Source organism: Tursiops truncatus, chromosome 6 (genome assembly GCF_011762595.2).
Source record: "Tursiops truncatus isolate mTurTru1 chromosome 6, mTurTru1.mat.Y, whole genome shotgun sequence".
In the NCBI taxonomy this organism is placed as follows: Eukaryota; Metazoa; Chordata; class Mammalia; order Artiodactyla; family Delphinidae; genus Tursiops; species Tursiops truncatus.
Window position 1 is genome coordinate 33,620,775 of NC_047039.1, and position 13,185 is coordinate 33,633,959.

General features: G+C 44.4%; 1 protein-coding gene across 18 annotated transcripts in view; it reads left to right on the forward strand.

The window, feature by feature from the left end:
- Window positions 1-13,185, forward strand: part of KIF27 (kinesin family member 27) — a 106,568-nt gene that overhangs the window by 6,190 nt on the left and 87,193 nt on the right. For 15 of the 18 annotated variants that reach the window (XM_019940354.3, XM_019940358.3, XM_019940359.3 and 12 more), the window contains exon 1: window positions 11,135-11,292. The exons of 1 other annotated variant lie outside the window; for it this stretch is intronic. The gene's annotated coding sequence lies outside the window, so the exon portion shown is untranslated. Of the gene's footprint in view, window positions 1-11,134; window positions 11,293-12,666; window positions 12,690-13,185 lie in introns of those variants that run through there. 2 more of the 18 variants (XM_019940363.3, XM_073806017.1) reach the window with 2 other exon arrangements.

The window sequence follows — 13,185 nt, forward strand, 5'->3', positions numbered from 1 at the left end:
GGAATGAATTATTTCATTAAAATAGAATTTACCACACATATTTTTAAAAGGTTTACAATGAATTTGACTATTTACTTTATGTTGCAGGACTCTCATTACCTACCAAGCAAGCACTCGTCTCCCACCTTCATCCCCACCTCCCTTCTAACGTAATCTTGATTTTTGTTACCTACCTTATCACCTCACTGTGACTTGGTGTGAATCAGAAAAAGCCGGCCTTTCTCCAAGCACTTCACTGCCATCTGCTGGAAACTTGTCATAATAGCTTTACAAATGACAATGAGTGGGAATGTGAGTGGGGCCCCCTGGAGTCCTGTACTGCACAACTTGCCCCGCCAGAAGTAGTGGTCCTGTATCTGTCTCTCCCCTATGTGACTAAGGGGAAGGTGATCTTGTCCCCAGTTCTGGAGATAGACCCGAGTTAATATGAATGGTGTATTATTCATGATAATCCTATTCTCTGCCTGTGATTGTTCTAATAATAGATATATAATCTAGTTCTGGCCAGTGACACTGGAGGGCAAGTCTGCAGGGAGGCTTATGGGAAAAGGTTTCTTCACTTTTAAGAAGGGGCCATGGGAGAAGATCCCTCTTCTTCCTCTGAGCAATGTTCTGCCTAAAATGTGATACCTCAAGCTGTAGTAACGATTGTGTGGAGCCAGAGCCCTCCTGAACCTGCCCTGCCTGAGTCCAACCTAGCTATGGCCTTCATTCCTGAGATAATGAGCTCAGCACCTTATTATTGCCATAATTTTGAATTAGTTTTCTGTAGAAAGTATCATAGTTAATAGTTTCCAATTTAACCCGCTCTTACAAGGCTCCAGGAAGCGTAAGCAGAACAGTTGCTTAGACCTCAGGGCTGGCCCAGCTCCTTCTCCTGTCGCCCTTCTTGCTCCTCTCCCTGTCCTGCCCACCGCTGTACCCTTTCCCCTGCTTCCTGTCTTTTCCCTCTTCTCCCTCCTCCCCACCTCTCCCTCTCCTCCCCTCTCCTTCCCCCTCCAGGCTCAGCCAGCTCTGGGCTTCCTGCTTTCCCCATTTACTTCTCCATCATGTAAAAGACAGGGAAGGCAGTTTAGGGCTGTATGGTGCTCCTTGATTTCCAAGACACAGCTGTCTTTTCTCTTGTTTACACTGAGCATAGCCTGGACTCGCCATCCAAGGTGTCTGCGTTCTAATCTAGGCAGCAGGGTTGAAGAAGCTATGAAGTTGAAGAGTGCAAGGGTTGACAGGAAGCCTCTAGCAGTTACCACGTGCAGTTTTGCTTTCATTTCACTGACTCGAACTTAGTCACATGACCACAACTTACTGCCAGGGAGGCCAGGGAACTATTCTCTATTCCAGGCATTGGATACCAGCTAAACTAAGGAGTGTGGATGAATATTAAGAAACAGCAAGTTTTCGTCACCATGCATGGATTTTATAGTTTTCATACCTGATACAGACTAAGAATTTAAATAACAATTCACCTAATGGTTTTAACAGCCAATGATGCTCACTTTCCAGATCTATTGTTTCATTAGGGATTGCAAAATAGTAATATTCTAATTCTAATATTCTTGGTTGTGTGAGCCTTGCACAGAGAGAACTTCTCTCTTGATGGATTTCAGGATAGACTGAGGAGCATAATGAACTTGGAGCCACAGCTCCTGAAGTTCCAGAAGATGAGAATGTAGAAATAGGATCTAGAAAGGTTTCTGGTTATGTTGATTTATTGTGCATGCTAATCTCAAAGACAATTAATGTAAATGTGCACAGTTCCTGGAGCCCTCCCCCGCCCTCCCCATCACAGCCCTCCATTCAGGGGAGTCCTTTGTTTACTGTCATTAAACCAGTTCCCTAGCAGAGATCAAACATTAGTTCTGATTCCTTGGTGACTGTTTCCTTTAATAGCTTTTGCTTTGTAACAAGCTCAAAAAACATTTTTTAAAAACATATTTCATTGATTTCTTTAGGATTTTCTGATGGTTTAGCCGTGGTACCATGTCGATGTCCTCCAGCCAAAGTAAACAGGTTGGGTTAATTACTTGTTGCAGCATGGGATGTCTCAGTAAGAGGATGCCTTGGGACAGGGTCTAAGGAAGCAAGGTTCTCTCTAAATTGGATGCCATCAGCCAAAGGCAATTCTACCTTTGGCTATCTCAAATCTTATCCATAAGGAGGGCAGGCTGAAGCAAGGAAAAACAGAAATTGGTAAAGAAGCATCAGTCACTCATTTCAGCCAAGATAGTAGGATGTTTGGTTCTGTGTGTGTGGCACAGTAGCCTAGGCAAAATTATCAAGTGGACTTATTTTGTCTCACTTTATCAAGGTCTCTGAGTAACCTCGTCTGAGATTATGTTCAACAGGCGAATACCATGGCATAGCTGTGAGTGCCAGGGCAGCTTTTGTCAGGGGCTGCTTTTGTTCCTTTCTCAACCTTTAACTTCTCCCTGATTAGCACTAAAGAAATTAATAGATTTCATTCAATTCAGTCCAGAAATCAATTAATGAATTCCTTCACTGTTCCTCTTCCCTGAAGCTGAATGGATAATGGTTTAATAATCCAGTTGCGGAGGTGCAGGTTTAATGAGCCACAGTACGTGACTTGAGGCAACTACACCTTCCTTTTCCTTGTAGCTCTATGACTCATCTCTCCCTCAGTGTGCTTAGATCAGTTTTTTCCTTTTTTCTTCTTTTTTTACTTTGTTTTTTTATTCTCAGCCCTTTGGTGGATGTTATTGCCAAAGAGAATACCCGAACAAGTAAGGAAATTGACCTTATTCAGTTAATTGCAATATGAAGAGCACCCCAGATGCGAAGATCAGGGTTTCTTGGCAGGGTGGTGTTGCCCTAGTCTTTTATAGGGAGGAGTAGACAGGTTACAGGTGGGGGAATTCACAGGTGGGTTTGTTTTGCAATCAGAAGGCATCTCAGTTCCCTGAAGAGGAAATTTTTATCTTTGTGTCTAGCTAGTTTGAGGCAGACAGATAGTTCTGATTTCAGCTAATCATTCACGAGACAAAGAATGAGGAATTGGGGAGTCTGTGGCTGGCCTCCTCAGCAGGTTTGGGTGAAAGGGGAAAGATTCGTGTTTGGTCTTGTCACAGTCACAAGTCAAGCAGGGAGACATGAGAAAGAGTCGACAGACAGTCTTATCTAAGTCACATGGAGAAGGGTCGTTCTTTTGGGTAAACCGTTTCCCAGAACATAAAAGGGTGGGGGATTTCAGAAAACAAAAGGTTAAAAGGTTGAAGGGATTTCTTTTTATTCTTTTTTAAGATATTTATTTAGTTAGTCACTTGGCCACGTCAGGTCTTAGTTGCGGCATGCGTGATCTTCATTGTGGCATGTGGGATCTTTCGTTGTGGCACGCAGGCTCCAGAGTGTGCAGGCTCAGTAGTCGCAGCACATGGGCTCTGTAGTTGTGGCATGTGGACTAAGTAGTTGTGGCATGCGGGCTCAGTAGTTGTAGCACGCGGGCTCCTGAGTGAGGGCTCAGTAGCTGCGTTGTGCAGGCCTAGTTGCCTTGCGGCATGTGTGATCCTAGTTCCCTGACCAAGGATCTAACCTGCGTCCCCTCCATCGAAAGGCAGATTCCCAACCACTGGACCACCAGAGAAGTCCCTGGAGGGATTTCTTTTTTTATAATTTTTAAAATTAATTAATTTTATTTTTGGCTGCATTGGGTCTTCGTTGCTGTCCGTGGGCTTTCTCTAGTTGTGGTGAGCGGGGGTTACTCTTTGTTGCCGTGTGCGGGCTTCTCATTGCAGTGGCTTCTCTTGTTGTGGAGCATGGGCTCTAGGCACACAGGCTTCAGTAGTTGTGGCTTGCGGGCTGTAGAGCACAGGCTCAGTAGTTGTGGCACACAGGCTTAGTTGCTCTGCAGCATGTGGAATCTTCCCGGACCAGGGCCTGAACCTGTGTCCTCTGCATTGGCAGGCAGATTCTTAACCACTGGATCACCAGGGAAGCCCCTCTGGAGCGATTTCTTAATGTCACTGTTTTCTGAAAGTACAGAGCTCAGGTAAAGTTCAGTGTTGTCGCCATCAACCCTTTCTTGTGCTTGTGCGTTTTTTGGGAAAAAGATGAGCTGCCATGGCCTAGGCAACATTTGTATTTGCTCTCAAACCATGGGAGGTAATGATCCTCAAAGTAGGGAAGTCCAGAATTGTGAGTTCTCCATAGTATAAAGTATCCAGAATTAAGATCCAAGGGTCTGGGCTGCCCTAAGGGGAATCACTGTATGCTCACTCCCTTGGTTCTGTCATCAGCTTTTGAACAAATCAGTTAAAATCCCTATGCCTATTTAATTTACATATGCAAGAGGATAATCTGAGTCTGATTTTCTAGTTCTGGTTCCAGTTTTCTTTTTGCATCATTTTGTAAAATATATGCATGTCTCATTTACAGGCTGCAGTAGGATGATATCGTGGTGGTTAATTTTGTGTCAGCTTGACTAGTCCAAGGTGCCCAATTAGTTGGTCAAACACTAGTCTAGATGTTGCTGTGAAGATATTCTCCAGGTGTGATTAACATTTACAATCAATAGACGAGTAAAGCAGTTACACTCCATAACGTGGGGGCTTCAGCCAATCAGTTGAAGGCCTTAAGAGCAAAGACTGAGCTTTCCAGAAGAAGGAACAACCCTGCCTCAAGGCTAAAACGTAGGAACCCTGCCTGAGTTTCCCACTTGCTGCCCTGCCCTGAAGATTTTAGACTCAAGACTGTAACATCAGCTCTCATCTGAATTTCCAATTTGCTAGCCTGCCCTACAGATTTCAGACTTGACAGCTCCCACAATCACATGAGCCAATTCCTTAAAATATATCTCTTTCTCTCTAGATAGATGAATGGATGGGTGGAGGGATAGATAGACATATATAGATTATATGTCTATAGTTAGATCTATGTATCTATCTCTCTATATATATTCTGTTGGCTCTGTTTCTCTGGAGAACCCTAATACAGGTATGAATAAATAAAATGGCAAAATAATTTTTGTCTAACTCAGGGATATCGAATATATAATAAGAAATTAATAAATGTATAATGGGACTAAGTAATTTTCAAGATTCCTTTCAGGTATAAAATTTGCTGACTAGGGCTTCCCTGGTCGTGCAGTGGTTAAGAATCCGTCTGCCAACTCAGGGGACACGGGTTTGATCCCTGGTCCGGGAAGATCCCACATGCTGCGGAGCAACTAAGCCCGTGCACCATAACTACTGAGCCTGCGCTCTAGAGTCTGTGTGCCGCAACCACTGAGCCCCTGCGCCACAGCTACTGAAGCCCACATGCCTAGAGCCCATGCTCCGCAACAAGAGAAGCCACCACAATGAGAAGCCTGCACACCGCAACAAAGAGTAGCCCCCGCTCGCCACAACTAGAGAAAGCCCACGTGCAGCAATGAAGACCCAATGCAGCCAAAAATAAATTTAAAAATTAAATCTTTAAAAGAGAAAGAAAAAATCAAGCATGGTTCCTGTACTAACTGTATTTCAGGATAACCTGATAGTGGGAAAGCTCTTCTTTATAGAACAATTCTAGCTAATAAATGCAAAAAAGAATATTAGAATTAGGACATTACCATTTTGGAATTCCTACTGAAATAATACCTCTGTAAAATAATATCAATGGTTGTTAAAACCATTAAGTAAAATGCTGATGGGTAAATTTTAAAGGGATGGATTAGGCTGAAAGCACCTGAACTCACTAATAATCTTATCACCAGAAGTGAGATACTCAGACATCATGTACCTCCTGGTGTGTTGCAATAGGGAAGTATACAGCCCTGTATTCTTGCCAGAAAAATTGAGCCTGAATCTAATCAAGAATCTAGATCTACAAGTTTACAGGAAATGTAGGAAAAAAGAGGAACAAGTTAAATGGCAACACAAAGATGCCATCGCCAAATATAGAATGTGAGATGTTCTAAAGGACAAATGGCACAGTTTCTTCAACAAATAAGTGATTAAAAAAAAAGTGGTGAGCATTGGTGAGGATGTGGAGAAATTGGATCCCTTGTGCACTGTTGGTGGGATTGTAAAATGGTGAAGCTGCTGTAGAAAACAGCAGCTTCCTCAGAAAATTAAAGATAGGATTACCACACAATCCAGCAATTCCATTCTGGGTATGTACCCAAAAGAACTGAAAGCAGGATCTTGAAGAGATAGTTGTACACCTTTGTGCTTAGCAGCATTATTTTCAATAGCCAAAAGTTGGAAGCAACTCAAGTGTCCAACAAGAGATGAACGGATAAACAAAATGTTATATGCATACAGTGGAATATTAGCCTTAAGAAGGAAAGAAATTCTGACACATGCTACTGAGGCAAGAGACAGATGGGCCCTCAGGGCAAACGGTTTGCGTTCGTTCCTTGTAGACGGATACTCTGAGATGGGAATAACAGGACAACTGAGAGAGGAGGCTCAGCCCTGCCCAGATAGAAGATAAGAGACCTCATTCTCGAAGTTAGAAGACCTTCCCGACTACACATGTGCAGAAAGGCTCCTTGGAGGTCAAAAGGGGAGTCATGCCAAGTGACCAAACCTACACGTAGGCCTCGTTGGTAGAATCCATCTTGGCTAAGAGATGCATGTGCACACATGGGAAAATCCTGAGGTACACCAAATATGGACTCTGAATCAGACAAATCAAAATGCTTGGTCAAAGGAAACATGGAAGAAATGCCCCATATAAGTGATTTAAACTGCCACGATGGCGCGACTCTCTCTCTGAGCCCGCCTGTGTGTCTATCCACACGTACTGTACTTTTTTTTCTCTTAATAAATACTTTACTTGTTTCACTACTTTCCGTCTTTGTGCGAATTCTTCTTCTGCAAAGACGTAGAGCCAGGGCCTTGTCACTGACCACTGGTCTAGTGGCTAGGATTCAGTGCTCTCACCGCCACAACCTGACCTCAGTTACTGGCCGGGAGCCGAAATCTCACTTCAAGCCGCTGCAGGCCAAGGCCACCCAAGATCACTACAACATGCGTGAAGTTTGAGGATATTATGCTAAGAGAATAAGTCAGTCACAAAAGGACAAATACCATATGAATCCACTTAATGAGGTACTTACGGTAGTCAAATTCATAGAGACAGAAATTAGAATGGTGGTTTCCAGGGGGGAAAGGGGTGAATGGGGAATTGTTGTTTACTGGGTATAGAGTTTCAGTTTTGCAAGTCAGAAAGTTCTGGAGATTTGTTGAACAACAGTGTGAATGGACTTAACACTTCTCAACTGCATACCTAAAAATGGTCAAGATGGTAAATTTTATGTTATGTGTATTTTACCACAGTTTTTAAAAAGGTGGAGGTAACTTACTAAAAGAGAATTAAGGGACCTGTCAACCAAATGCTACATGTGAACCATGTTTGGATCCTGATTTGAGTAAATACAGGGAGAGAGAAAGATGGAGAGGGGAACAGACAGAGAGAGAGAGAGAAAGATGTACATTATGTAGAAAGCTATAGCTGAGCTCAGTCTTTGAGGAGGCAGTGTTGACTTTGTCATCTGACACATATAGGCTTCAGTCTTGCCTCTGTCACTTACCAACCATGTAGCCTTGAGCAAATTACTTGCTGTCTGTTTTTTAGTTTTTTATTTCCATAAATATTTGTTGCATCTCTGCGACGAGCTTAGTATTTACTATGTATTAAACGCTGCTCAACAATGGGGGCATAAAAATAAATAATATATGGTCTCTGCTGATGCTGGAGAATAAAATGTGAGGCAAGAAATAGCAGGGATGAGTCTAGAAAGGTAGGCAAAAAGTAGATTAAGGAAGGCCTTTGTATACCATGTCAAGAAGACTGGACTTTATCATGAGAGCCGTTTTATCTTTTTCATAAAAGAGCCATGCAGTTTATACATTTTAAAATTTGTCCTCTATGTTTATAAAAATGTGTTATAAATTTAAAAAATTTAACTGCAATTCAATAAAAAAAATCTCAATGGAACTTTCTTCTGGAAAATGTCAAACTGATTCAAAAGTTCTTCTGGAAGAGAAATGCTAAGAATAGTCAAGAAAGTTACAATAATGAGGAAGGGCTTGCCCTATCAGCAAAATATACAGCAAAATGTGCAAATATACAGTCTGCCTCACTGAATGCTTGCCCGTATTACATTATGAAAAGATGTTGCCAACTTTATAGGGGAAAATGGTTTATCATTTTAATTTTTTAAAATATTTATTTATGGGCTTCCCTGGCAGCGCAGTGGTTGAGTCCGCCTGCCGATGCAGGGGACACGGCTTCGTGCCCCAGTCCGGCAGGATCCCGCATGCCGCGGAGCAGCTGGGCCCGTGAGCCATGGCCGCTGAGCCTGCGCATCCGGAGCCTGTGCTCCACAAGGGGAGAGGCTGCGGCGGTGGGAGGCCTGCGTACCGCAAAACAAAAACAAAAGTATTTATTAATTTAATTTATTTTTTAATTTATTTCTTTTGGCTACGTCAGGTCTTAGTTGCAGTATGAAGGGTCTTTGTTGAGGCATGCGGGACCTTTCGTTGTGGTGCAGGCTCTTCACTGCGGCATGCAGGTTTCTCTCTAGTTGTGGTGTACGACCTTCTCTCTAGTTGTTGCTTGTGGGTTTCTCTCTAGTTGTGGCATGCAGGTTTTCTCTCTCTAGTTGTGGCACGCAGGCTCCAGGACACATGGGCTCTGTAGTTGTGGTGCGTGTGTTCCAGAGCGTGTGGGCTCTTGTAGTTTGCAGCATGTGGGTTCTCTAGTTGAGGCGCACGAGCTCAGTAATTGTGGCAAGTGGGCTTAGTTGCCCCGCAGCATGTGGGATCTTAGTTCCCTGACCAGGGATTGAACGTGCATCCCCTGCATTGGAAGGCGGATTGTTTACCACTGGACCACCAGGGAAGTCCCTATCATTTTAATTTACATTGTTTTGGTTTATTAGTGAAGTAAAACATCACTGACATGTAAGCCAGACTGGTTTTGTCCAGCACCAGACTTGACTTAGGGGCTGGCAGATCTTCAAGTTGCTACAAGCAATCCTCTGTCACAAATACCTCGGTTAGCAATGTAGACTTTACTGAAGATTTTGCAGGGGAGAGAGAGGAAGAGGTTCACCTTCCTCACAGCATGCAACCTAAAGATCTCCATTAGCCATTTCTGTTCTCCCTGGAATTCCTTTATCAGCTATCCTTTCCCTCTCTCTGATTCAGCTTCTTCCCAGCATCTTGGGCTTCCTCCATCTTTCTCATTCCTTCTCAAGAGCGGTCAAATAATTCTCCTGGTTCATATGCGCAACACCATCTTCTCTGAAGCCTGGGTACCTACCAAAGGTCAAACCCAGGAGACTTAACTTCCACCTGGGTGTAGGCTGGCAAAGCATCTTCTCGGCAAAAGAAGTCTCTCTCTCTACATGGATTTCTCATTCCAGCTGCTGAGTAGTAATATTCTCCATGATGTCATAGAAATGGTATAGGCAAAGGGCAGATTTGTGGTCAAGTTTGTGTCCTGCATAGATCACTATAGCAGGTGTGCAGGAAGGATTTGTGAGGGCAAGATGGGAAACACAGGAAAATCACAGGTTCTTGCCCTGCCAAATGGTGGGAGTGCAGGCTGCTGCACTCCAGCGCCCTCCCTGCACTGCTATCCAATTGCTTTGCTTCAGTATAGAGAGCCCTGTCCAACCAGAAGGCCAGTTTCCCCTTGGTGCCACTCCCCCAGGCTCTCCAGGTCACTCTTAGAGCCTCCTTTGACTTAAGAGAGATGCCTCTTACTTGTGAACCCTCTATTCCCCACTCCACAAGGACCAAGACCCCATGACTCTCCTTTAACATGCCAAGTCCCTCTTTATAAGGGCTATAAAAGGAGATAGGATTGGAGTTGGAATGGAATTAGTTTTGTTCTGCTGTAAATCCTGGGGGTGAAGGGGGTGATAATGACTGGTGTCTACAATGTGGGGAACTTAAGTGACCCCTTCTCTTCAACTTTGGACTCAAGACACCAATTTGGGGGCAACAGGAAATGTCCCGTTCCAATTCTGTTAGGCATTTGCTGACCTCATCTGCAGACATGTGGCCTCCTGAAACCTGCTGCCTAGTCTTCCCGGGAATTCCCAAACCTAAATTGTTACTGTTATTCATTGCAGTTTTGTCAGCAGACCAGTCATGATAGGCAACTTTAAAAAAAAAAATTCTAAAAGTGCAACATAATTAACAAATTCACATCTTTGGATTTTAAAAATTCAAAATAATTCAATTTAATAATTTAAGCAGCTTTTTTTCCTGCTTTCACTTTTAATTTTTATGAGAGAAGGACTGCTTTTTGAAGATACTTAGATGGTGCTATTAAAAATGGGAGGCATTGAGGCATTTAAAAGTAAATTGGAAAAGTTAAACATAGAATTACCATATGACCCAGCAATTTCATTCCTAGGTCTATACCCAGAAAAACTGAAAAAAAAAAACAAAACATTAAACAGATACTTGTACATGATGTTAATAGCAGCATTATTCATATTATTCCCAAAGTGGAAAAAACCCACATATCCCTCGGCTGATGAATGGATAAATAAAATGTGGTATGTCCACATAACGTAATATTATTCATCCATAAAAGGGAATTAAAGTTCTGATACATGCTACAACATGGGTGAAACTGGGAAACGTTTAGCTCTTGCCAGACACAAGGCCACAAATTGTATGATTCTATGACTATGAAATGCCCAGAACAGGTAAATCCATAGAAACAGAAAGCAGATTAGTGGTCGCCAGTGGCTGGGGAAGAGAGGAATGGGAGTGACTGCTAACTGGTATGAGGCTTTCCTTTTGGGGTGATGAAAATGTTTTGGAAATAGGTTATGGTTGCACAACATTGTGAATGTCTAAAACGCCATTGAATTGTACACTTTAAAACGGTTCATGTTATGTTATGCGGACTTAACTTCAATAAAAATAAACGAATTGGTAGCTAAAATATTGAAAGCAATGTGAATCTTTCTCATATTCATCTTACAAACTCCTGGAGAGTTCTCTGGCTCAGCACTATGAGAGGGGTCCCTGGGTAGTATTTACTTCGGAGCTAATCTGGGAGACGGGGCCTCCAGGTGGCCGGCTCTAGGCTCCTCCCTGACGGGGCGGGGGCATGGGCGGGGCTTGGCGGGCTGGGGCGGGGCCTGGGGAGCTTCCGGCCGCCCTGAGGGGTGGGCGCGCGTCAGCGCGGGCTTTGCTGGTTGCCGGGAGAACCCGCGACAACAAAAGGCGCGGGCTGAGGCGGTAGCTGCGGTGCGGAGGTGCGAAGTGAAGGCGAAGAGTCCTGCGCTGCGCTAGCCGCGGGAGACTGGGGTTTCTCGAACCGGTCAGTGAGTGGCAGGCGGGTCGGGCCGGGCTGGCGGGGTCGGCCCTCGTGCGGCGCCGGCCGGCTCTCTGAGCCGGTGTTCCCGGTTGGCCGTTGGGAGGAGAAGGGGCCGGCCGGGGGGATTGGGAGCCTCCGCGGCTCGGCTGGCGGGGAGGGCGGTCGGGGCGCCCGCAAGGCGGAGCAGTGCGTCCGAGGGGCCTGGGCCTATGCTGGGACTCCCAGGCGAGCGGCCGGGGAAGTTGGGTGCGCCTTGAGGTAGAAGGGCTTGGGGAAGAGGGACGCGCGGGAACCCCGGGAACCCCGGACCGAGCCTCACTGAATCGGATCCTGTGTATTTCTTGTTTTCGTGCTTCCAGCTGCGGTATCTGAAGAGGGATGGAAAGGCCCATCTTCCTTGGGGGTTTCGTTTTGTCACAGGTCTCCTTTTTCCATTGCGGATGTTGAAACTTCGGTGCATTATAAGTTCTGCGGAAGTCTGAAAGACCCCTCCCTTAGAGCAGGAGATAATTGAGAAAGAAAGGGTGCCCAGATTCTTTCTTTGAAACACTTTTAAAATAAAACTTCGCCCACTCCAACTTTAAAAATCTTTGTTGTTTCCCCTGTTTGCTTCCTGTCTTCTCCATCTGTTCTTTATGCATTTGGGGCCTTTTCTGAGATCCTTATGAGATTCACTATCCACTTGCCAGAAAGTTTCTTAAGAAAATATTACTTACAAACTACAATTTTTAGCAGTCACTACTTCTGAAAAGCCAAGGGAACAGGATGGCAACGGTATTTGGAGACACTTTTCTGATCAACGACACGGCATCAGTGATCGAATATTTCTCCTTCCTTTGCTCTGATTTCAAAACTCCGTTGAGTATGCCAGCCAATCAGATTTCACCTTTCTTTACATTGATTGGTGAGATTAATACATACGCTTCTGATGGCTGTAATTGATCAGAATCTGAAGAAGTATAAGTGCTATGGATTTTTTAAAAGACATGTAAATTCTTTTTAAAATTTATTCATTTATTCATTCATTTATTTATTTATTTTAGCGGTACGCGGGCCTCTCACTGTTGTGGCCTCTCCCGTTGCGGAGCGCAGGCTCAGAGGCCATGGCTCACGGGCCCAGCCCCTCCGCGGCATGTGGGATCTTCCCGGACCGGGGCACGAACCCGTGTCCCCTGCATCGGCAGGCGGACTCTCAACCACTGCGCCACCAGGGAAGCCCAGAACCATTTATTTTTGTTTTGTTTCTTTAAACATTTTTGAGTATCTTCTTTTTTTTTAAGATTTATTTTTGTTGCTGTGCGCGGCCTTTCTCTAGTTGCGGCAAGGGGGGCCTACTCTTCGTTGCAGTGAGAAGGCTTCTCATTGTGGTGGCTTCTCTTGTTGTGGAGCATGGGCTCTAGGTGAGTAGGCTTCAGTAGTTGCAGCACGCAGGCTCAGTAGTTGCGGCATGTGGGCCCTAGAGCATGTGGGCTTCGGTAGTTGTGGTGCATGGGCTTAGTTGCTCCGCAGCATATGGGATCTTCCCAGACCAGGGATCAAACCCGTGTCCCCTGCATTGGCAGGCGGATTCTTAACCACTGCGCCACCAGGGAAGTCCTATGAACCGTTCTGAATTAACTTTTGTATACGATGTGAGGTAGAAGTCCAACTTCATTTTTATGCATGTGGATATCCAGTTGTCCCATGACCACTTGTCGAAAAAACTATCTTTCCCCCATTGAATTGTGTTGACACTGTTGTTGAAAATCAGTTGCCCATAAATATGAGGATTTATTTCTGTATTCTCAATTCTTTTCCATTGATCTTTAAGTCTGTCGTATGCCAGTACCACACTGTCTTGATTACTGTTGCCTGGTTTTAAAATTGGGGAAGTATGTCCTCTAACTTTGTTCTTTT